The sequence below is a fragment of the Rhincodon typus genome, chromosome 1, assembly GCF_021869965.1.
Source record: "Rhincodon typus isolate 14 chromosome 1, sRhiTyp1.1, whole genome shotgun sequence".
Taxonomy (NCBI): Eukaryota; Metazoa; Chordata; class Chondrichthyes; order Orectolobiformes; family Rhincodontidae; genus Rhincodon; species Rhincodon typus.
This window is the reverse complement of record NC_063332.1, coordinates 84293320-84319126: the sequence shown is the minus strand read 5'-3', so window position 1 is coordinate 84319126 and position 25807 is coordinate 84293320.

Here is a 25807-nt window from a genome sequence, read left to right as displayed (position 1 = left end):
AGGAGAAAACAGAGTTAACGTTTCGGGTCCGGTGACCCTTCCTCAGAACTGAAACGTTAACTCTGTTTTCTCCTTCACAGATGCTGCCAGACCTGCTGAGCTTTTCCAGCAACTTTGTTTTTGTATTTATATTATTGCTGTTTATAGGGTCTTACAATGTACTCCTGTTCAACAGCACCTCAGGATTGAGGAAAGTTTGTTTCCATCATAGCTCAATGGGTTCTGAGATGGCTGATAAATCCACTGCATGTTGCTCAAACTGTGGCACATGTGGGCCTGGTGCTGTCTAAAGGGGTTGACAGATGAGATGTTTGCAGGTTTGTGTGCTTTCTCTAATTCCTCAGGTTAAGCAAATGGGCATAAACTTGGCAGATGAAATATAATGTGGGAAAATGTGAGATTATGTACATTTGGTGAATCTGTACAATCCTTTAATGTAGAGAACTGTCAAGGCTGGGGTGTTAAGCATATTCAAAACTGAGATAGACAGATTTTTAATTATTAAGGGAATTAAGAGTTATGGGAGAAGATCGGAAAGTGGAGTTGAGAATGAACAGTTCAGCCATGGTCTCATCACATGGCGGAGCAGATCTGATGGGCCAAATGGCTTACTTCTGCTCCAGTATAGAGTCATAGAGTCATACAGCATGGAAACAGACCCTTCGGTCCAACCAGTTCATGCTGACCATAATCCCAAACTAAACTAGTCTCACCTTCCTGCACTTGGCTCATATCCCTCCAAACATTTCTTACTCATTTACTTATTCAAATGACTTTTAAATGTTGTAACTGTATCCACATCCACTACTTCCTCTGGAAGTTCATTCCACACATGAACCACTCTCTGTGTAAAAATGTTGCCCCCATGTCTTTTTTAAATCTTTCTCCTCCCACCTTAAAAATATGCCCCCGAGTCTTGAAATCCTCCATCCTAGAGAAGACACTCCTGCCATTCATCTTATCTATACCCATCATGATTTTATTAATCTCTATAAGGTCACCCCTCAACCTCTGACACTCAAGTGAAAAAAGTCTCAGTCTATCCAGCCTTTCCTTGTAACTCAAACCGTCCATTCATGGTAACATCCTGGTAAATCTTTTCTGAATCCTTTCTAGCTTAATAATGTCCTTCCTATAACAGGACAACCAGAACTAGTCACAGTACTCCAGAAGAGACCCCACCAACGTCCTATACAACCTCAACATGATGTCCGAACTCCTGTACTCAAAGGTCTGAGCGATGAAGGCAAGTGTGTTAAATGCCTTCTTAACCACCCTGTCTATCTGTGGCTCTAAACCCTCTATGTATCTAAACCCCTAGATCTCTCTGTTCCACAACACTACCCAAGGCCCTACTCTTAATTATATAAATCCTGCTCCTGTTTGTTTTACCAAAATCCAATAGTTTACATTTATCCAAATTAAACCCCACCTACCAATTCTCAGCCCATTGACCCAATTCATCAAGATCTCTTTGTAATCTTACATAAACTTCTTCGCTTGTGCTCTTAATGTGAATGGCACCATGTATGTACAGCGAAGGTACACACTTTTTACTGTATTTTTACATTGAATACATGTGACAATAAATGATTAAATCAATTCAATGTCAATCGTGCCTCTCCATGCACTATTAGTTGGTGTGAAACACCCTAATATGCAATAGTGATCATCCTTAAAGTACTTCATTTGCTATGAAGAACACAGTGGGTCAGGCAGATTCCATGGAGAGAAAGCAAGCTAACGTTTTGAGTCTAGATGACTCTTCATCAGAGTTTTAATGTTTCGAGTCTAGATGACTCTTCATTACAGCTGAAGGCCTGATGAAGAGTCACCTAGCCTGGAAATGTTAGCTTGCTTTCTCTCCATGGATGCTGCCTGACCTGTTGTGATCTCCGGCATTTTTTGTTTTTGGTATAGATTCCAGCATCTGCAGTAATTTGCTCTGAAGTTCTTGGAACATCCTGAGGTCATACAAGATGTTGTATAAATGCAAGTTATTTATGTCCTCCACTCATTCCATGACTGCAGATTTCCTGGCAGGATAACTACCAACGGCTAGCAGAAGCAGCATTCTTCCATGTATACTTACTACTCACAACCACACCATCCCAGCACCAAAGTGTTGTGCAATAAATTTAATGTGAAAAATGAACAAAAAAAATCCCGATTATGAACCATTAATCTTTCAAGAGTCCACAATGAATCATTCACTATGATGCACTTGAAAAGTTAAATTTATCTCGAATTTATAGATCCCTTTCAGACTCTTGCTATTAGAATGTTAATCTATGTAAAACTATTCAGTTTACCTCATTTAATGAATCAATCATCACATGTTTGCATTTCAAAGCAGTGCTTATTAGTACATTCAGTGCAAATGAGATATCCTCGACTACCCCCTGCAGCTCTGGGTGTACACAGCAACAAAGAGAAACATACAGAGACAATCTAGCAATTGTTGTTATCAAACACTTTTCAATCCATAGATCCTGCCATGTTCACATGCAATGATATTGATCCAATTTACAATGGAATCACACATACCTTCAATACATGAACTCAAAGTGAACATGAAATGTTCTCAAAGAAAGTAGAGGTCTCCTGATGCTGTTTCAAATCTGAATAACTTATTTCAGCTTTTAATGCACTTTTAGTTCCTCAACATGTGACATTTAGCACTTGATGGAGTAAGCATGGAGGAAGTGAGAATACATTCATAGCATAAATACCATGCGTCTGAACTGTTTCCTTCAGAATAAATGCTTCCCTCTCTTAAGAATTTGCTTAATCATTTGTCTCATGAGGAAAATGTGGTTAATCCTCTGTTTCGTACGAGCACGAACAGAAGTTTGGATGAATGCAATATTGCAACGGGTAATGGAGACGGGCTCCACAAGAGCATTGAATATTCTATATAGAAAGGTTCTGAAAAAGAGTTATATCAGACTCGAAATCTTAACACTGTTTCTCTCTCCACAGATGCTACCGGACCTGTTGAGTTTCTCCGGCATTTCTCTGTGTTTGATTGAGAACAGTCATGTCAGGAGGTTGTTATTTTTGTTGATAACAGGGATAAATAAGGTATTAATGGGGGAATCAGCAGTGAATAAACTGAGTCAGGGGCTGAGTCAGATGGTGTTCCAGAGATAAAAATAAGTAGCCTCAATGCAAGAGCAGATATGTCGTCAGAATGATACCAAGTTGGAGAACATTCTGGATCAGCTTCAGAAGTTGTTATTGAAAGAGATGCACCCTTGACATTTATGTAAGTTTTCACACTTATAGCTCTGTTACTCTCCATAGATGCTGCCTGACTTATGGAGTATTTCCAACATTTATTGTTTTTAATTGTAGCGTTTCAAATGGGTTTGCTGCTGGAAGGCAAATAGACAAAAATAAACAAATGATGTTCGCCATTAAAACAACAGCACATTATCTGAATTTCTAGGATTCAAGGCAAGTACCACTTCTCCCAAATCCCAGCTCCTTCTTCACATCCCCAAAAATATTAAATAATGAAGTAGTCTGGGGAAGATGGTGGTGAGAAATAAACACAACAGCTGTCAATAGAGAAAAATTACGAAGGAAACTAAAGGCAGATAAGTCCTCTGGACCTGATGGGCTGCATCCTAAGATTTTGAAAGAAATAGCTACAAAGAAAATGGATTAGGTGGTAGTAATCTTCCAAGAATCCTTAGATTCTGGAAAAGTCCCAGAGGATTGGAAAACTGCCAATGTAACACCTTTATTTGAAAAGGGAGGGAGACAAACAAAGGTAACTGTAGGCCAATTAGCTTAACATTTGACATTTCAAAAATGCTAGAGTATTTTCTGAAAGATGTATTTGATTAATTGATTGATTTTATTGTCACGTGTACTGAAATACAGTGAAAAGCTATGTTTACGAGCAGTACAGACAGATCACAGCAAGCAAAGGATGTACAGATCAAAAAGACTTAGAGGAATACAGGTTACATTGCAGGTTACATTATTTGAGGCTAGATTCCACTCAACAGTCTGATAATGGCTGGAAAGAAGCTGTTCCTGAACCTGTTTGTGCGTGTGTTCAGGCTTCTGTATCTTCTGCCTGATGGAAGAGGGTATAAGAGGTCATTACAGGGTGCGAGGGGTCTTTGATAATGTTTGCCGCCTTTCCGCAGCAGCGAGCCATGTAAATGGAGTCCATGGATAGAAGGCTGGCTTCCATGATGTTCTGGGCTGTGCACACAACCTTCTGTAGTTTCTTATGGAGCAGTTGCCATACCAGGCTGTTACGCACCTGGACAGTAGCTTTCAATGGTGCATCTGTAGAAGTTGGTGAGGGACCTTATGGACATGCCAAATTTCCTGAGCTACCTGATAAAGAAGAGGCATTATTGTGCCTTCTTGACTGTCACGTTTATGCGGTCGTCGGTCATCGTCACTCCGAGGAACTTGATGCTCTTCACTCTCTCAACCTCAGTTCCGTTGATGTAGATGGGGGCGTGTTCTCCTCCTTTCTTTCTAAAGTCAATGATCAGTTCTTTAGTTTTGCCGACGTTAAGAGACAGATTGTTTTCATTGCACCACGTCACTAAGCCCTCTAACTCCCTTCTGTATTTTGACTCACCGTTGTTAGATATCTGTCCCACTACAGCGGTGTCATCAGCGAACTTGTAGATGGCGTTCATTCAGAATTTGACAACACAGTCATAGGTGTACAGTGAGCACTGTAGGGGGCTGAGGACATATCCTTGCGGGGGCTCCAGTGTTGAGTATTATTGTGGAGGAGGTGCAGTTACCTATCCTCACTGATTGCGGCCTGTGGGTCAAAAAGCTGAGGATCCTGTTGCAGAAGGCAGAATTACACAGTTTTGAGATCAGTCTGGAGGGGAAAATGGTGTTGAAGGGAGAGCTGCAGTCAACAAGCAGGAGTCTGACGCAGGTGTCTTTGCTGTACAGATGTTCCAGGGATGAGTGCAGGGCTAGGGATATGGCATCCTCTGTGGATCTGTTATGTCAGTAGGCAAACTATTATGTATTATGAAATTTAAAAATACATAATAAAATCAAGCAGAGTCAGCCTGAATTCATGAAGGGAAATCATGCTTGACAAATTCATTCCAGTTCTTTGAGGAGGAACAAGCAGGAGATATAAAAGGAAACCGTAGATGGAATATATTGGCATGTCCCAAAGCCATTTTAGAAGGTATCACACATAAGGCTAATTAATAAGACAAAAGCCCACGGAAGTGGTAGTGGCAGTGTATTAACATGGATAAAGGATTGGCTACCTAACAGAAGATTCAGTGGGATAAAGGAGGCAGTTTCAGGATGGCAACCAGTAACTAGTGGAGAGTCACAGGGATCACAGCTGGGACCATAATTATTTACAACATATGTTAATGATTTGGATGATAATCGTGAATGTACTATCACTTAGTTTGTGTATGACCCATAAGTATGTGGGAAGTCAAGTGGTCAGGATGACACAAGTTGAGTGAGCAGGCAAAAAGATGGCAGATGGAATATAATATGGAAAACTGAGAGGTTATGAACTTTGGCAGGAAAATTAGATGAGCTGAATATTTTTTAAATGGGAAAAGCTGCAGGGCAGAGGGATTTGGGGGGCCTTGTATATGAATTGCAAGAAGCTAGTATCCAAGTTCAGATGTAATTGGGAAAGCAAGTGGAATGTTGGCCTACATTTCAAAGGGGATATCGTACAAATATAGGCAGGTCTTGCTAAAACTATACGAGGCACTAGTTAGTTGTTGGAATATTGTTCTGGTGCCCTTATCTAAGGAGTATTATACTGGCATTTGAGGCAGTCACAGAAGGTACATTAGGTTGATTCTGGGTATGGAGGGATTTTCTCATGAGGAGAGGTTAAATAAGTTGGGCCTATACGCATTGGAGTTTAGAAGAATTAGTGGTGACCTGATTGAAACATTTAAGATTCTTAGGAGGCTTGACAGAGTATGTTGAAATGTTGCTTCTCCCCGTGGGACAGTCTAGGACCAGAGGGCATAGCCTCGGAATAAGGGGTCACCTATTTCAAACAGAGATGAAGAGTTTCTTCTCTTAGAGGGTAGAGAATCTGTGGAATTATTTACTGCAGAGGGTTATCGAGGCTGGGTCTTTACGCATATTCAAGGTCTAGAAAGACAGGTTTTTAAGCAGTAAGGAAATCAAGGGTTATGGAAGAAAAAGCAGGAAATGTGAAATTGAGGATTGGTAGATTAGCCATGGTCTTGTTGAATGAGGGAGCAGATCTGATGGACCAAATGGTCTCTATCTGCTCCCTTATCTATGGTCTTATGGTTTTACCTCTAACTATTCCACACCTCAGGTTCAAAATGGTCTTCTTCCTCCCAAACATGTAATATCTACTATGTATTGTGTCTCAAATTGCTCATTCTGTGTTTTCCAAGATGTAATTTTGTGAAATATTGGCCTGATTTTCACTTCAAGTCATCAGGCCTGACATCTGTTCTTTAATGTGCAGAATTCATTGTACAATCGAGGTTCCTTCAAAAGATATATGGGGTCTGATAAACCCAACAAAGTTACAACCTGATGAGACTACGGAAAGTATAAAAATCAAGGCCTTAGCTCTGGGATTTACAGGTCCAAGGCAGGAAGGACTGTGTCCCTGTCCTATCTGCCTTTTCTAGCATTCCAGTGTTCAGCCTGGACTTTGAAAGAAATCTTCAACCTCTGCCAGCTATGATCTCCTGGCTCCCTCCCATCAGTCTTCTTTCCCTCATCCTGATTTCCCTTCTCCCGCATTGTCTCTTCCCCTGGGCTTTCACCCACCAACCATGCTGTTTGTTTGGTCAACTCCTGAGCAGTAGATATCTCTATACTATACCATAATGCCTTGACATTACCATCACTGGGGCTTCGATCTTTGCAGCCTTGCTGAGACCCTCAATGTAGCCCTTTTGTTGTCATACATGAAGCTAATAGCTATTTGCTAACAGTTTGATTGCATCATCAGTGATGTACCACCTCACTGATAGTTACCAGTAAGGAACACTGAGAGATGAGCTTATATGGGATTGCTTTGTTGTGGAAGCACTGGATGAGGCTTTATCCAAATCCTACAGTCGAAAGAGGATCCAAAATTGGCCTAATCAGTTCAGTTTATCCGACAGATTGAACTTCACCAGAAAAACTGATCTTTCATCTGAGGAGACAATTAAGGTTCCTGGGGCCAAACCATCCATTCTCATTCAGTCCAGTTTGTCAATCAGAGTGTTACCAATGTGCCAATAAGAAAGCTGAAGAAGTGGGAAAAGGGCACAGTCACTGCTGTTACCTTATGTCCATGCTGAGGTGGGAATACTCCCCATTTCCACCAAATTGTTGCTGCTAAGTACTGTGCATATCATAAGAAGGACCATTTTAGAATCATAGAATTATAGAATTTACAGTACAGAAGAAAGCCATTCGACCCATTACTGGGCTGTACCGGCCCCCAAAACAGCTACCCAGCAAATCCCATTCTCCAGCCTATTTCTGTAACCCTCTATCTTCATCTCTTTCCAAGATATATCCAGCTCTCTGTTGAAACCTGCAATGGAATCTTCCTTCACCAATCTCCTAGGCAGTTCATTCCAAGTCCTAACAACTCTTTGAGTAAAGAAGTTTCTCGTCATCTTACTCCTAGCTCTCTTGCTGACTATTTTGAAATTGTGACCCCTGGCTACTGACATACCAACCGATGGGAACAGAGTTTGCTTCTTTATCCTGTCAAAGTTGCTCATAAGTTTGAACATCTCAATAAGGTCAGTTCTTAATTTTGCAGAATAAGTCCAATCTCTCCAATCTTTCCTTGTCTCTAAATTCCTGGTATCATTCCAGTAAATCTCCAGGATTTTAACATCCTTCCTTAAAAAAGGTACCCAGAACCGAACACAATACTCCAAATGTGATCTGATCAATGATTTGCAGAGGTGTAGTATCATTTGCTTGCTTTTATACTCTATGCCTCTATTTATAAACCCAATGATCCTAGAAGCCTTCTTAACAACTGTTTCAGCTTACCTGGGCACCTTCAGAGACTCATGCACACGAACCTTGATGTCGCTCTGCTCCCCTCAAAGTTTGTACCATTGAGCCTATATTGTCTCTCTGTGTTTCTTCTAGCAAAATGCATTACCTCATGTTTCTCTGCTTTGAAATTCATCTGCCAGGTGTCTGCCCTCTTACCAACTTGTCAACGTCCCTCTGAGGTCGATCAGTGGCACCCTTACAATTCACTATTCACCCTATCACAGGCATATTTAGAGATTTTGCTCTCAACACCCATCTCCAAATCATTTATATAAATCTGACAAAGCAGGGATCCCTGGTGGTAACACCACATTCAACTTGTCTACGAGGTAGTTTTCAGGTTATTTTCTGCAGCATCAGAGGTGACTTCAATTTGCTGAACAAAAATGTAAAACCAAATGTCTCCAATTTGCAATTTTCCCAGAAGTTGTAGATACTGATGAACAAGATGCGTTTGTTTTTTTATTCATTCATGTGAGTGCGGCCTTCGCTGGCTAGGCCCGGCATTTATTGCTCAAACCTAATTGCCCTTGAGAGGCGATGAGCTGTCATCTTGAACTGTTGCAGACCTTGGGGTGTACAGACATCCACTGTGCTTTTAGGGAGGGAGCTCCATGATTTTATCCCAGCAACATTGCAGGAATGCTGGTATATTTCCAAGTCAGGAAGGTGAGTGACTACAGATGGTAGTGTTCCAATGCAACTGCTTCCCTTGTCCTTCTAGATGGTAAAAGGTTGTGGGTTTATTTTCTGCTCACTGTTGACCCTTTAATACATCCAAAAACATTAATTGCTTACTTAACGTGTTGAGCATTGTTGAGATAGCTCTAATTTATTAACGCAGTATCAATATTTTTCCAAGGCAAATGTGACAGCCCTTCCCATAACAAGCCTGGTCATTTATAATTGTTCACATCTTGCAAAGATGCTGCAATACAATGGCTGGAATTTTCCCTGACACGGTGTGAGTAATGGAGAGGAAGGTGGGAAAATACAAAGAGATTGAAAAAATCCGATTCTCAATCATGTCAGAGAGAGAATAGTGACAGCCTTACAGAGTACAGAAGATCACGGACCTTCCTTCTGCACTGCTGCATATTTCTTTTCACCTACAACATAGCATCTACCCGGGTCGCAATCTGTGCCCAAACTGGGTAAGTATGTGTATGTATGAGGATATCGACTCCTGCAAAGGACTGCCCTCCTCTCTCCCACCTCATTCCCTAACACCTCCAGGTCCCTGTCCAGGAAGATAGGAATGAGCTTTCCTCTCCTCTGAACAATGTGTTTGGTTATGTCAGTCAAGGACCACAGTGTGGGGGCCAGCTCCCGGTCTGCAGTGGTGTACAGCTGGGTATTAAATATGCTAGCAGCACCATGAACGGCAGAAAGTTCTGAAAGTGGCATGATTCCCCCGGGACAGGGACCCAAGAGCCCAGTTACACAAATAATGAGGTGAAGAGCAGAAGATCGTGTGAGAAAAAGTTACTTCAAACTATGGTGGACTGGGCACCGTGAATCTCACTCAACAAAACACTGATAAAAAAACAGAAAAATTCCACCTCATGTATATTTATCAAACTACTTTATTATTAACTACCTTTATTACATACATATAATATTGATTTATTCTGTTCATTTTACTGGTTTTACTTCATCTTACAGCTCTTTACCCAATAAATCTGCCTATGCATAGAAACAGCTCATTTGCTGATGTAAATAGTAAAACTGTAATTAAATGGAAATTGCTCCTTTGAATCAAAGAATACCTGCAGTTGATCCAATTACTCAACTTTGGTATCTGATATCAAAACATCCCTCTGTAGGTTTATTTTCTCCAGTGCAATTTCTTCTAACTGACCACTGGAAATTCCAGAGTCAAGGAAAGGAAAATTAGACACAAAAACAGAGTATGCCAGAGAAACTCAACAGGTCTGGCAGCATCTGTGGAGAGAAAAACAGAGTTAACATTTTGCGTCTCCACTGACCCTTCTTCAGACGTAGACCTGAAACATTAACTCTGTTAAAACCAAGTTTGTTCAACCTTTCCTTATAGCTGATACACTCCAATCCATACCTTATCCTGGTAAAGCAATTTTGCACCCTCTCCCTCTCTTTACTGCAGAGACATAAGAATCAGGAGCAGGAGTAGGCCACCTAGCCCACCAAACCACACCACCAATCAATAAGACCATGGCTGATCTTTTCATGGCCTCAGCTCAATTTACCTCTCACCATAACCCTTAACTCCTTTACTGTTCAAAAAACTATCTATCTTAGCTTTAAAAACATTCAGTGAGGAAGCCTCAAACTACTTCACTGGGCAGGAAATTCCACAGATTCACAACCCTTTGGGTGAAGAAGTTCCTCCTCAATTCAGTCCTAAATCTGCTCCCCCTTATTGTGAGTCTATGCCCCCTTGCTCTAGTTTCACGCACCAGTGGAAACAACCTCCCTGCTTCTATCTTACTGATTCCCTTCATAATTTTATGTTTCTATAAGATCCCCCCTCATTCTTCTAAATTCCAATGAATATAACCCCAGTCTGCTCAGTCTGTCCTCTTAAGCCTACCCTCTCAACTTCGAAATCAACCTAGTGAATCTTCTCTGCACCCTCTCCAGTGCCAGTTAATCCCTTCTCAAGGAAGGAGACCAAAACTACACGCAGTAATCCAGGTATGGCCTCACCAACACCCTATACAGCTGTAACGCATCCTCCCTGTTGTTTGTCTGTAAAAATAATTAAGGTGGCACGATGGCTCAGTGGTTAGCACTGCTGCATCACAGCATCAGGGACCCAGCTTCAATTCCAGCCTAGGGCCACTGTCCGTGTGGAGTCTGCACATCCTCCCCGTGCCTGCGTGGGTTTCCTCCGGGTGCTCCGGTCTCCTCCCACAGTCCAAGGATGTGCAGGTTAGGTGGATTAGCCATGGTGAAATGTAGGGGGTGAGTTTGGATGGGATGCTCTTCGGAGAGACAGCGTAGACTTGTTAGGCCGAATGGCCTGTTTCCGTACTGTAGGGATTCAATGAAATCTTCAATTCTATGAAATTCAATCCCTCTAGCGGTGAAGGACTAAATTCCATTTGCCTTCTCAATTACCTGTTGCAGCTACAAACCAACCTTCTGTAATTCATGCACAAGGACACCCAGGTCCCTCTGCACAGCAGCATGCTGCAATTTTGACCGTTCAACTAACAGTCCTTTTTACTGTTATCCCTACCAAAATGGACGACTTCACATTTATCAACATTGAATTCCATCTGCCAGACCTTTGCCCACTCACCTAAGCTATCTTTATCCCTCTGCAAACTTTCAGAGTCCTCTGCACACTTTGCTCTACCACTCATCCTAGTGTCATCCGCAAACTTTGACACATTACATGTGGTCCCCAACTCCAAGTCATCTATGTAAATTGTAAACAATTGCAGTCCCAACACTAATCCCTAAGGCACACCAATAGTCACTGTTCACCAACCAGAAAAGCACTCATTTATCCTCACTCTTTGCTTCCTGTTAGTTAACCAATCCTCAGTCCATGCCAATACATTGCCTGTAATGCCGTGCACCTTTATCTTATGCAAAAGCCTTTTGTGCGGCGCCTTATTGAATGCCTTTTGGAAATTGAGATACACCACATCTACTAGGTCCCCATTGTCCATTGTATTGTCTTCATAGAATTCCAGTAAAAAAGTAAGTAAAAACAAAGCCAGGAAACTTGCCTGGTTGCTAGGAGTCCTCAGTCAAATTAAGGGGCACCAGCCTTTGCTCAGGGGTCCTGGGACTAAAGTCAAAGACAGCATCTAATAGCAGTTTAGGCCCTTGCTTGGAGTAATCAGAGTCTGGCTCCTGTCCGCATAAGGAGTATGGAGCCAAATGACTGGCAGCACACCACCTGTCCTGACTCTTTCTGTTCTACTGGGGGCTATTTTACTCCTGGAGTAAGAGAGAGACTGGTATTATGGAAGACAGAAGTGACAGTAGGGACTGCAGATGCTGGAAGCCAGAGTCAATAGATGTGAGGCTGGAAAAGTACAGCAGGTCAGACAGAATCCAAAGAGCAGGAAAGTCAACGTTTCGGCCTAAAACCCTTCGTCAGGATGGAGGGGTGGGGCTGGGGGAAGGGTAGCTGGGATGGTGATTGGTGGATGCAGGTCAGGGGTTATTGTGATTGTTCAGTGGGAAGGGTGAGCGGATAGGTGAGTAGGAAAATGGACAGGTTAGGTCAGATCAGGGAGGCAAGGAGGAGGGGGAGAAGGGATTTTAAAGCTGGCGAAGTCAATGTTAAGGCCTTTGGGCTGTAAGTTCCCAAGGTGAAATATCAGGTATTGTTTCTTCAGTTTATGTTTGGCCTCACCCTGCCACTGGAGGAGACCAAGGATGGACATGCCGCCAGGGGATTGGGAGGGGGAATTAAAGTGGATGGCAACCGGAAGGTTGGGTTTGTCGGTGCATGTACAGCGCAGACTGGTTCACGGCTGTACTTTTATTCTCTTCCACACTGACAGGCAAGGGTCTAGTTCTTGAAATGCAATTCTGGACATGAAAAGAGATAATGGTTGTGGTGAGGGGAGAACGAAAGTACGAAGTGTGTGCATTCTGCCTACAGCTTGCCAGTCTGAAGAGATTGTGGGATGAGGGAGAAGTGGAGTGAGAAGACTATTGGCTAGTGAGATATCCTCACGATCCACAGCTTCAATGATGCCCTTAAAGGATTCCCACACCTGTTTGCGGAGCTCAGGTGGTTTCCTTGTGTATCTTTGAGTACATACTGAGATGTGAAGAAGTGTGGTGAGCAGGTCTTATGTGGAAGAGTAACATCGTCTGTAAAGGCAATAATTTTCTGTTCTATTCAAGTCTATGATTTCTTCTACTCCCAGAATCAGTGGGTAACTGATTCTATGATCCAGCCAAAGAAGAAAGAACACATTGATATATTTGTCAGGTCCTCCTGAGGAGGATGAACATTGTCCTAGCAAAGTTGAATATTGAGGAGCTTAAGCTGTTAGGAACTTTGTTGATTATGGTGAACAAATGCTTGAGCAAAAATCCACCTAATCTGTGTTGTTACATTTCAGAACTTATTATACTGCATTTGAAAACCCCAGTTAACTCTACTAATTCATCTTGTCATCTTCAAGGCTAGGTGATACATTAGAACCAGGGTTTGTCTCTTTTAGGCACCAGTACTGGATTATCCCACTAGGAGATGCATTCACCTCCCACTATGTTCTATTCATCTATAATTCCAACAATAATTCAATAATGTGAAAAAAATCCTGCCAAGTCTATTCTACACATTTGACATTAGATTCTAGACAATCTATTTGGTAAGTTGATGGATAGGGAGAAGAAAAAGAAAACATTTAGTGTCTCAATGCTCCAAACCTACAGAATGCAGCCTTAATCTAGTCCACCTACACCAAAAGTACACTTTTAATTCCTAATTTATTTCCTCCTTTCACTAATCTTTTTGGCTTTCCCTGCATGCCACTCCCTAGAGACGGAGCCAGATTTCTGCACATGTCATTTTGATAATACTGACTGTTTGGCATTGAAAGATATTTCACAACGACTCAATGGCTTACATTTTTCTCTTCCTGCTTCTTGATCATTACAAGACATGTATTCTGGCTATCAGACTTCTCCATGTAAGTTTAGTAATACAACATTGTCACCCTAATGTTGGTTTGCATTTCTTGCATTTCAGGGGCAGAAATGGAGATTACTTTGACCACTAATTGTAGGAGTAGATTTCATTTGTTTTGGATATTTTTTCACACATTGTCTTGACTTCCAGCACCACCACTACTTTTTGTTATTGTCATTTGTTGAAGAGAGATCAAAAACTTACATTACATGATAATGAGTTCAGAAGCAAGACCTAACAATATTGAGTCAGTCAGCAAGTTAAAGACCTTTTTACATTATGACATTGGGCATGGTTACCTACCATTTATCCTGCATGCCCCCCAGCCCTGTCACACATCAACCCCAATTAACCCCTTTCTCTGTGGATAAAAGGGAAGAAGTAATGTGAAGTCTCTCTGAGTTTATTGAAGCAGTGTTTAAGTACTGCTGGGTATCTTAGGCCCCAGCACCTTGAAGAAAGTTGCACTGGGATGCGATGACTTCCACTATCTAAAAATTAACCCTCTCAACATACAGTTAATTGTAGGGTCGGGTAACATGGATTCTCAACATCGAGTTACAGGGTGCCATCAATCTGTCAAAGTAGCCAATCATGTTAAAGAATTCTCACACTCAACCAAAAAATGAAAAACACTAATAATCCAATCACTTAAAAATTGTGTAGACAGCAAAAGGATGATTAGGCCAAACATATGGGTTAAGGTAGAGCTGAAATTTCATGAAAAATATCATAATGGAGACAGTTAAAAACAATCCACAAGTATAAAAATTATTTTATTTTCAGGGCTGAATCGGTAATTCTGATTAGTTATTATTCAGATCACTGTTGAAAACCCAGTGAGCAAGCCGATGTTTTTGTATGGGGTTTCTAACAGTGAAATGAGGATGGCATGTTCTTAACAAATCAATCCATTTCATTGATTGCTGGCTTAGGGAGCGAGAGGTTGGAGGCCACAATGCAGCCTTTGGTGGTGCAGTGAATGCTAAATCACAATTACAGAATTTCTGTGTTAAACTGAGCTTGTAATAAACCCTGATGTTGCAGTCAGATTGAGAAGGATAATTCCATTGAATGATGACAATTTGTTATTTTATTTGTTCATGGGAATGAAGGCCTTGTTGGCTAGGCAACATTTATTAGCCATTGCTAATTGCCCTAGAGAGGCTGGTGGGAGCTGCCTTCTTGACCACCACAGTCCTTGGGTGTAGGGATATTCAGTGCTGTTTAGGCCATCTTTACCTGCTCTGGCCTACATGTTACTCCAGACCCACAGCAAAGTGGTTGCCTTGTAACTGCCCTTTGGTCAATTAGGGATTTGCAATAAATGGTGGCCTAGCCAGAGATATGCACATCCCATGATGGATAGCAAAAATAATCCCAGTTATTTTGACCCAGTGACAGTGAAGGATCTACAATATAATTCACAGCACCAGGGACCCAGGTTCGATTCCAACCTTGGGCGACTGTCTGTGTGGATTTTGCACATTCTCTACGTGTCTGTGTGGGTTTCCTCCGGGTGCTCCGGTTTCCTCCCACAGTCCAAAGACGTGCAGGCTCGGTGAATTGGCCATGCTAAATTGCCCATAGTGTTCAGGGAGGTGTAGGTTAGGTGGGTTATAGGGGGATGGGTCTGGGTGGGATGCTCCAAGGGTCGGTGTGGACTTGTTGGGCCGAAGGGCCTGTTTCCACACTGTAGGGATTCTATGATAATTCCAAGTTTGCTTCAATAACACTACAAATTACAGGTAAAATTTTATTGTGGAATAAAGTTTTAGGAAAGATCTTTTAAGTTCTCTCCTGTGGTAAGATGCTATGGGTGTAGAACATAAAACAGTATGGTTAAGATTTTTCAATCTGCCTTTGAGGTAGGGCAGATGCTTAAATTCTACCCTATGGTTTTCCACTAATTTGAGGTCATTAGTGATAAAGATTGGTGACAGCTGTGTGGTGTCACACTTGATACATCTGTTGAATTAACAGTGCAACCAGAATCAAACCAACCCAAGGACATCATTAACTGTTCTTTTCATGCAAAGAAAGTAAGTTCTGTACTTGTTCAACTTCACTGTACCAAGTGCACGGTGACTTCTGTAATATTATCTGAAGGAGACATTTAAGATTACACCATTGTAGGGGTGTGTCACAGAAAGGATAATTACAGAGTCAAAGGCATCAATATTATATTGGAAACCACTGAAGAAATTACAGTCAATTTTCAATGAAGTATAGGAATTGCTGATCTCAAGTTACTCAGCATTTTCTTAACAATATTTTGAAAGATTTGGGGTCAACCAAGATACTTAGTTTCCTGAACACCTGGAAGCCCACACTGACACATAACTATCTTGGCAGCTTGAAGGAAGTTATTTTAATATTAATACAGTTCTGCCCCTTCCTATTTTTAGCCTGTTAGAATGCATTAAGTGAAAAAAAAAGCTATGAAAGTGCAAAGCTGTGTGAAATTGTCATTCCATTTCAAACACATGAACAAGTGGCAGACCTAGTAACTTTACATAAGAACCCTTAATAACATTTAATCTCACACTGCAATAAAGGGGATATTTGTTGCATTTCTTTTTCGCAATATGGCTTAAAAACAATTCAGTACATGTAAACTGCTGAAGGAATGCTGTTGGATAGCCCATCTTTTGGATGAGATGTGTTAAACTGCAGTTCCAGCTGCTTCTTTGGGGTATGCAAGAGATCACAGGCCACTATTCAAACTATTTTTAGGCTATAATGACTTCTCATCCAACAGCACCAAAGTTGATTGCTATTTATAGGATCAACAAAGCATTAAGGCTAAATGAGCAATTACATTTTAAAATAATTGAGAATAATTGTAAGATAGTGCTAAATAAATGTAAGATCTTTATCAGCTTGTTTAGCACTTTTGACGTTGTAAAAAAGTCCCATGGTACTGTCGCATTCAATTGTTCCATGTTTGCTTAATTGTGTCTGTTACTATTGATGCTTACTGTGCAACTGATTAAACCTGGGTGTGGATTCAGAGACAAGTAAACAAACTGTAAAAAGAGCAAAGCTGGAGTAACCAATTTAATGCACTGTAAATAAAACCTGCTACTTACATAGAAACCAGTGTCAGCTTTACAAAGATCCAAGATATTAAATATACAAACAGGTGTTTCAGGAACATTAAAAAAAGAAAATATGACAATCAGCTATGGTAGGAGATTTTAGGTTAGATGACGTTAGTTTTAACAGGTGTCTTAAAGGAGGAAAGTGGGAGACTGAGGAGAAGGTGTCTGGAGGGTATTCCAGAACTTTCAGCCTCAGGAACTAAAGGTACAGCTGCCAGTGAAATCTGGGATGGACTAGAGACCTGGAGTAGAGCAAAGTGGGTATCTTGAAGGGTTGCAGGCTGGAGGAGATTACAAAGATAGGGAGGGGTGAGGCCATTAAGAGATTTGAAAACAAGAATGGAAGTTTTACAATCAGGACACTGCTTGACTGGGAACCAGTGTAGGTCAGTGAACACAAGAGTACGACAGGAGAACAGGATTTAGTGAGAGTTAAGATATGGGGAGTAGGGTTTTGGATAATCTGAAGTTCATGGAGGGTAGAATGTGGGACATGAGCCAGGAGTGCCTTAGAAGAGTCAAGTCCAGAGGTAACAAGGACGTGAGAGTTTCAGCAGCAGGTGAGCTGAAACAGGAGTGAGGTTGGGTGATGTTACATGGGTAGAAATAAGCAGTTTTAGAGATGGTATGAACAAATATGAGGTTGGAAGCTCATCTCATGATCAAACAGACTGGAGTTCTAACAGACTGGTAATGGGCACTGAAAACAATAGCTTCAGTCTTCACTATAATGAACTGGAGGACATTTCTGATCCAGATCTGGGTGTCAAAATAAGCAGTCTGATAATTTAGAAGGAATGCAAATGTTGAGGGTGTGGAGAGAAGTGTAGCGTGGGAGGGGGGAGTGGGTAGGTAGGTTGAGCTGGTCGTCATCATTGTACATATGAAAATTAACACTGTGCTTTCAGGAGCACATGAAGCTCAGAAAAAGGAGGAGCCAAGAATAGCTCCTTGGCTAACACCAGAGCTAATAGTGCGGGAGAAAGAAGACAGGCCATTGGAAGTGAGCCTTTGGTTACAACTGGGTAAGAATGAAGTCAGGTGAGAGCAGTTCCATCAACCAGATCTCACAGGGAGGAGGATGGAGGGGCCCATTCTGTCAAAGGGGCAGGCAGATATTCAAATATAGTTCAAAGCTATAATGATTTCAATGGAAAGCCAACCTGATCAGAATGAAAAATAGACAATGAATTTAATCCTGCCTATATTCTGCTTAGTGAATTAGGCTAAAACCATCCCCATTATGTGAAAAGTGCATGGGCATTAATGTGTGTTTACACATCAGAAGAATAATGTTCGAATCAAGTCAAAGCCAAATCTATTTCCAGAAGAGAATACCATATCCCTGCAGGTTGAGACTGAAGAAGGGTCACTGGACCCATAACGTTAACTCTGCTTTCCCTTCACAGACGGTGCCAGACCTGCTGGGTTTTTCCAGCAATTTCTGATTTTGTTTCTGATTTCCAGCATCAGCTAGAGTACTGTGTCCAATTATGGTAACTACATTATAAGAAGGATGTGATCACACCAGAACTCATAGGACGAGATTTACAAAAATGTTTCGAGAATGGAGAATTTTAGTCACAAGAGGGATTGGATAGGCTGGTGTTCTTTTCCTGAAACAGAGGAGTTTTTGGGGACTTTAGTTCAGGTATTAAACATTATGTGCTCTTGCTAATGGACACTAAAACTCCCAATTAGTTTGTGTTCTGTGTCCTTACTGCCTTCATTGCCTCTTCTGAATGGTTTTCAACAGAAGGAAAAGCTGAGGAGAACTGGTTCATCAGTCTAGGTAGTTCAGCAGCAGTTTTCCATGCTGATACTTGACTTGATGCCATGAAACTTCAAGGGTCCCAGAGTTGGGATTCCCAGGGCCACGCCCACTTAACAATATACCTGCATACACCTCTACTGATGAAGAAGGTGGTGAGGTGTCTGGGACATTTGATGCAAGGTATACTTCAGTGATAAATACAATGGCCCAGATCTTTCAAGGGAAGATAGTCATTGTAGCAGCAGAAACTGAAGTTGAAACTTTCAATACGCAATCATGCAGCATGCAATAGCCTCCAAAGGAGTCCCAACCCAGAGTTAGAATCATAGAATCATAAAATCCCAACAGTGTGGAAACAGGCCGTTTGACCCAAATGGTCCACACTGACCCTCTGAAGAGCATCCCAATCAGACCCAACCCCCTACCCTATCCCTATAACCCTGCATTTCCCATGGGTAAGCCACGTAGCCTGCACATCCCTGAACACTGTGGGCAAATTAGTATGGCCAATCCACCTAACCTGCACATCTTTGGACTCTGGCAGAAACCCATGCAGACACAGGGAGAATGTGCAAACACTTCACAAACAGTCGCCCAAGGGTGAAATTGAACCCGGGTCCCTAGTGCTGTGAGGCAACAGTGCTAACCACTGAGCCACTGTGCCACAAAATCAAAGATTTTGGAAGGTTCTGAGCAACTTATCTTAAAAGTTAGCCAGGATAAACAAGAAGAATTAAAGGTTTAACAACTGAGTAACTGTTAGACTCAACAGCTGGGAACTATTAAACCTACCCCACCCCAACTCAACACCGAACCCCTACTTACATCAATGCCGTTCCTGTCCACCCCAAAACAACCAGGCCCCTCCAGCAAAGCTGACAGCTATTACACTGCAGGCAGACCACTTAGCTTTTGACTCCGCATGGGGCAATCACCAGACAGAAGCTAATAAATTTGTCAAAATACGCAGGCTTCAATTCCCTGGACAGCTTTTTAAACAAACCCTACTGAGCAGATTCCCTGAGTGGTTCAGTCGGCAACTCACATTCCCCTAATTGTGCAAACAAACAATGCAGAAAAAAATCTATTAGTGTTTTTGAAGACAACCAGATGTTCAGACATCGGTCAATGCTTTGAAATAGCCAAACAGTTGACAAATTAAATTTTAAAGCTTTACTGAAAATGTAGACAATTGTCAAAGCTTTGAAATAGCCAAAGGATGGCTGAGTGAGACTTCAGTAAATAAATGAAAGCAATGAAGACAATTCACACACTCAGCTCTGCATTTCAGAATGGCTAGCCTTTCAATATTGTACATGGCAGAAGAAGAACATAAGATATAGGAACAGTACTCATGGAATAGTACAACTACTAGCACAGGGTCTGCAGTGGAATAGTGGTAATGTGACTGGACTAGTAATCCAGAGGTTTGAATCCCAGCATAGCAGATAGTGAAATTTGAATTCAATAAAAAAACACAGCTGGTCTAATAATGATTATATAACCACTATCAGTTGTTGTAATAAAAACCCTGGTTCCCTAATGTCCTTTAGGGAAGGGAATGTGCTGCCTTTGTCTGGTTTGGCCTACATGTGACTTGAGACCCACAGCAATGCGGTTGACTCATAACCACTCTGTCAAGAAATACAGATGGGCGATAAATGCTTGCTTAGCCAGTGACCCACATCCTATTAAGAAATAATTAAGAAAAACTAGAGAAAGACTATGCAAACTTCCTATCTCGGCCATAACACATAGTTTCAGTTGTTTGCTCTCTAAACCTTTCTTTTCTGGTTGAAGTATCTCCTTACTTTATCTAGTGAAATCCGGAATTGCACTTTATTCGGGGATAATCTACTCTCATGCATCCAAAGACATTTCCACTTTTGCAAAGTTGTTCTTTTCTTGACACCTGGCCAATTGCCAGAAGTAACAGCCTGACAACTATATTATTTAATGGTCACTTTTTCAAATCAGAGCATCATCACTCATTGCAGATGCAACTCAGACTACAGCAATTCATAATGATACGTGAAGTAGCAAGCCAAAACAGTTTGGAATGATTTATTATATCATTCCTACCTCCAAGCTATGATTCACAATAATTTAGGACGCCTTCCTGTTGGGTTTCCCAAAACCCATCATTCCCCTTGAAATTGCACAAGTTTTCAGAAGCCCTCGTCTACAATAGTTCCAGCAACATTAAGGCAGCAGCATGAGGTTTCCCACTCCAGCCTTTTCCTGCATTAGTGGAAACTGGCAGTGCCAATGGGTACAGGAATCCTGGGATAGGGTCCTAACTGCCATTTTTAAACCCTGCCCAATGCACTTTGTTCTTGTGTTAGAACCGCAAACAATGGCTCCCAGTTTTAGGAACAAACACTCTGTGACTAAGTCTACATGCAGAGTAAGGCTAACGTTATTGTTCACCAACACGACACCTTTGCCACAAGATTAGAAGGGTTCACTTTATGATTTATTCCCATTTTCCATTCCTGTGGCTCTTCAGAGTCAGATGCTAATTTAGTGAAATTAACAATTCAAACCTCCGGTTTTCTGCAGTAGAGCCAGTAAGAATTGAGCTGAGACTGTCCAAACTCATTTCACACAGGACTCCTTTTAATTGCTTATTTGTGAGCAATTGTGCTGCTTTGTTCTTGTCTTATAACAGCAACACACCCATCATGGCAGCTTCCATTCTAAACCATGTTTTTATTTAAACAAATTCAGTTATATAAGGCTATCAAAACATGGTAATGAAATGGTAATAAAGCAATTCTGTGATATTTCAATATCATTAAAAGGTGAACTAAAAGATTAATAATTTGAGATAACAAGGTGTAGAGCTGGATGAACACAGCAGGCCAAGCAGCATCATAGGAGCAGGAAGGCTGACGTTTCGGGCCTAGACCCTTCTTCAGAAATGGGGGAGGGGAAGGGGGTTGTGAAATAAGTAGGGATAGAGGGGGAGGCAGATAGAAGATGGATAGAGGAGAAGATAGGTGGAGAGGAGACAGACAGGTCAAAGAGGCGGAGATGGAGCCAGTAAAGATGAGTGTAAGTGGGGAGTTAGGAGGGGATAGGTCAGTCCAGGGAGGACGGACAGGTCAAGGGGGCGGGATGAGGTTAGTAGGTAGGAAATGGGGGTGGGGCTTGAGGTGGGAGGAGGGGATAGGTGGGAGGAAGGACAGGTTAGGGAGGCGGGGATGAGCTGGGCTGGTTTTGGGATACGGTGGGGGAGGAGAGATTTCCATTGTGGCCTCCTCTACATCGGGGAAACCAAGCGGAGGTTTAGGGACCGCTTTGCAGAACACCTATGCTCGGTTCGCACTAAACAACTGCACCTCCCAGTCGCGAACCATTTCAACTCCCCCTCCCATTCCTCAGACGACATGTCCATCCTGGGCCTCCTGCAGTGCCACAACGATGCCACCCGAAGGTTGCAGGAACAGCAACTCATATTCCGCTTGGGAACCCTGCAGCCCAACGGTATCAATGTGGACTTCACAAGCTTCAAAATCTCCCCTCCCCCTACCGCATCCCAAAACCAGCCCAGCTCGTCCCCGTCTCCCTAACCTGTCCTTCCTCCCACCTATCCCCTCCTCCCACCTCAAGCCCTACCCCCATCTCCTACCTACTAACCACATCCCGCCCCCTTGACCTGTCCGTCCTCCCTGGACTGACCTACCTCCTCCCTAACTCCCCACCTACACTCACCTTTACTGGCTCCATCCCTGCCTCTTTGACCTGTCTGTCTCCTCTCCACCTATCTTCTCCTCTATCCATCTTCTATCTGCCTCCCCCTCTCTCCCTATTTATTTCACAACCCCCTTCCCCTCCCCCATTTCTGAATAAGGGTTTAGGCCTGAAACATCAGCCTTCCTGTTCCTCTGATGCTGCTTGGCCTGCTGTGTTCATCCAGCTCTACACCTTGTTATCTCAGATTCTCCAGCATCTGCAGTTTCTACTATCTCTAATCAATAATTTGCTTTACTTAGGTTTTCCTTCCCTTTTAATCCTCTGCCTTATAAAACCATTTGAAGAAGAGTTTGTGTAATATAGCCTGCAACTGCTTGTTTGTAACATCCGCCTCCATGTCATTAAGCAATAAACAAGTTTATCAAAATTGAATTCATCTTCTGCTGAAGATGTTGTGAACATCCTTCCCTACTTGGCATCAGTGACTTGGACTAAAGCTAATAAAAAGAATGGGCAGCAGTGAATCTACCTGAAGCTTCTCAGGCACACCATTATATTATGAGGAAAGATTGGTTCAATTAGGCCTGTATTCACAAGAGTTTAGAAGAACAAGAGGGGATCTAATTGAAAGGTATAATATTCTAACAGTTCTGGACATACGAGATGCAGGGAGGATGTCCCCCTGGTTGTGGTACACCATTTCGGACTGACATGAGGAACCATTTCTTCACTCAAAGGCAGTGAACCTGTCCACAGAAGGCTCTGGAGGACAAGTCACTAAATAATTTCAAGGAAGGGGTCATTTTTCTTTTATTTGCAAGGCATTGAGGATAAGAGGATCAGCCATAATCAGGTTGAATGGCAGAGCAGTCTCAAAGATCCAAATGGCCTACTCCTGCTTCTAGTTTCTATGTTTCTGAGAAGGGAAGAGACAATTGGAATGGTCATGTTTAAAGGTAACAAAACAATGATAAGGATTTCAGGAACAGATAGGCTGAGGCAGGGGTGATGTTACAAAGATGGAAGTAGGGTCACACCAAAGATAACCAACAATAACAAATTCAGAACAAAACAAAACAAATTTACTGATCAACTATTAAATCTCTATCTAATAATACTTAATTGAAAATAAACCAGATTCACCTTCATGTCCACCTTTACTGTCAATCTTGAGTATTCCTTTAGCTATCATAATCTTCCTAAAAGATGTTTCCCCAATAAGAACAGCTTAGAAGACTGTAGGCTGCTGACCTTCCATTGAGGAAATTTCTGATGACCATGTTCAGCACTGAGTTCAGAGGGATAGGCTTATGCCTGAAGCATTTCAGTGTGGGCGAGAGCATCTGGCAATATGAAGGCCATTATTAGGCTTTTTATAACTTTGGGATTTCTCAAATTGCTTTTCAGCCAATAAACTATATAAAGTGTTGTTAATATTATGATGAAGGAAGTGGTAAGCTGTCTTCTTGAACCAAGCAGTTATGGTGTACAGATATGCTGTTAGGAGTAAGAACAAGAGCACATGATGTAAGAGATGACATACTAGAAGGAATTTGGGCCAGGAACCCTGAAGGAACGATAACATAGTTTCATGTCAGGCAGGTATGTGGCTTAGAGGGGAGCTTGCAGGTGGAATCTACTGCCATTGTCATTCTATGTGGTAGAAATCATAGGTTCAGATGGTGCTGTCAAAGAAGCTTTAGTGAGTTGCTGCAATAAATCTTGTAGATAGTACACACTGCTGCCTCTGTGTATCGGTGGTGAGGGGTGTGAATGTTTAAATTGGTGGATGGGGTGTGATTGCAAGTTGGCTACTTTGTCCTAAATGGTGTTGACCTTCTTCCATGTTGTCAAAACTGCTTTTGTTTTTATTTGTTTTTATTTATCATAGTCACACGTATCGAAATACAATGAAAATTATTATTTTGCATGCTATCCAGGCAAATCATACCTCACTTACGTAATAGAACAGAATGCAGAATATAGTGTTACAGCTACAGAGAAAATGCAGAGAGAGAGATCAACATTAGTATATGAGAGGCCCGTTCAAAAGTCTGATAACAGCGCAGAAGAAGCTGTTCTTGGATCTATTTTCAAACGTTTATATTTACTGCCTGATGGAAGAGAGTATAACTGGGTTGGGAGGTGTCTTTTATTGTGTTGGCTGCTTTCCTGAGGCAGCGGGAAGTGTGGACGGAGTCAATGGAAGGAAGGCTGGTTTTCGTGGTGGACTGGGCTGCATTCATAACTCTCTGTAATTTCTTCTGATCTTTGTTTTTTCTATTAATTTGTGGGATGTGGGCATCGCTGGCTGGGCCAGCATATCTTGCCCATCCCTAGCTGCCCTTGAGAAGGTGGTGGTGGGTTGCCTTCTTGAATCGCTGCAGTCTACCTGCTGTAGGTGACCCACAATGCCATTAGGGAGGGAATTCCAGGATATTAACCCAGCGACAGTGAAGGAACAGTGATATATTTCCAAGTCAAGGTGGTGAATGGCTTGGAGGGGAACTTGAAGGTGGCGGGGTTCCCGTATATCTGCTTCCCTTGTCCTTCTAGATGGAATTGGTCATGGGTTTGGAAGGTGCTGTCTGAGGATCTTTGGTGAATTTCTGAGGAAGGGTCACCGGGCCTGAAATGTTAACTCTGACTTTTCTTCACGGATGCTGCCAGACCTGCTGAGCTTCTCTAGCAACTTCTGTTTTTGTTCCTGATTTAGAGTATCTGCAGTTCTTTCAGTTTTTATTCAGAACAGATTGTTGGTAGTTATCCAGGCAAGTGGAGTTTCCTCTATCACACTCGTGACTTGTGCCTTGTACATAGTGAACAGGCACTGGGGAGTTAGAAGGTGAATAACTCACTGCAGAATTCCCATCTTTTCATCTAAGATATTTCTCAAAACCCAAGCTGGTTATTCACGCTGTATAGCTTTTCTATCTACCTTTGCTCTTCACAAGTGACTTGGGGATTTTGTTATCCCAAACACACTGTTTAAATGCAAGTTGTTATTTTTTGAGAAATCCCCTGTTCTTCAAGCCGTAACATTGAATATTCACATCCCAAGGGGATCTACAGAACAAATTTGCAACAGACGGGTAAGGGTTGGCACAAAAAGGAAGGAGGAAGGTCGACAGGACATGATTGCAGTATTTTCTCTCTTCTGTTTCTTGTCACCTTGTGCCTGTCATGTGCATTTAAAGATGACAGGTTAAGGATGCCAGTTCTGATCCCACCTGCAGCAAACACAACACCAGCAGCTTCATTGTAGGCATACTAATTTCAGATCCCCTGTAATTTCCTTGGATTTGGACCAGCTTGTGAAAGCTTCTGAATTAGGTACAGTTTTTGCCACTCAGAGCAGACTTGTTCTGGAGTTTAGAGCCTTTTGACAGCTAAGTTTAACTTCATGTGTCATAATGTAATGTCGTATGATAAAAATGTTTTCAATGTTGTAAGTAAAGATATGGTTTGTTCAGAAAAGGAAAGTGACCATTAAATTGACCAGCACTATGAAATTGGAAAAGCCTTCAGATCCATTTA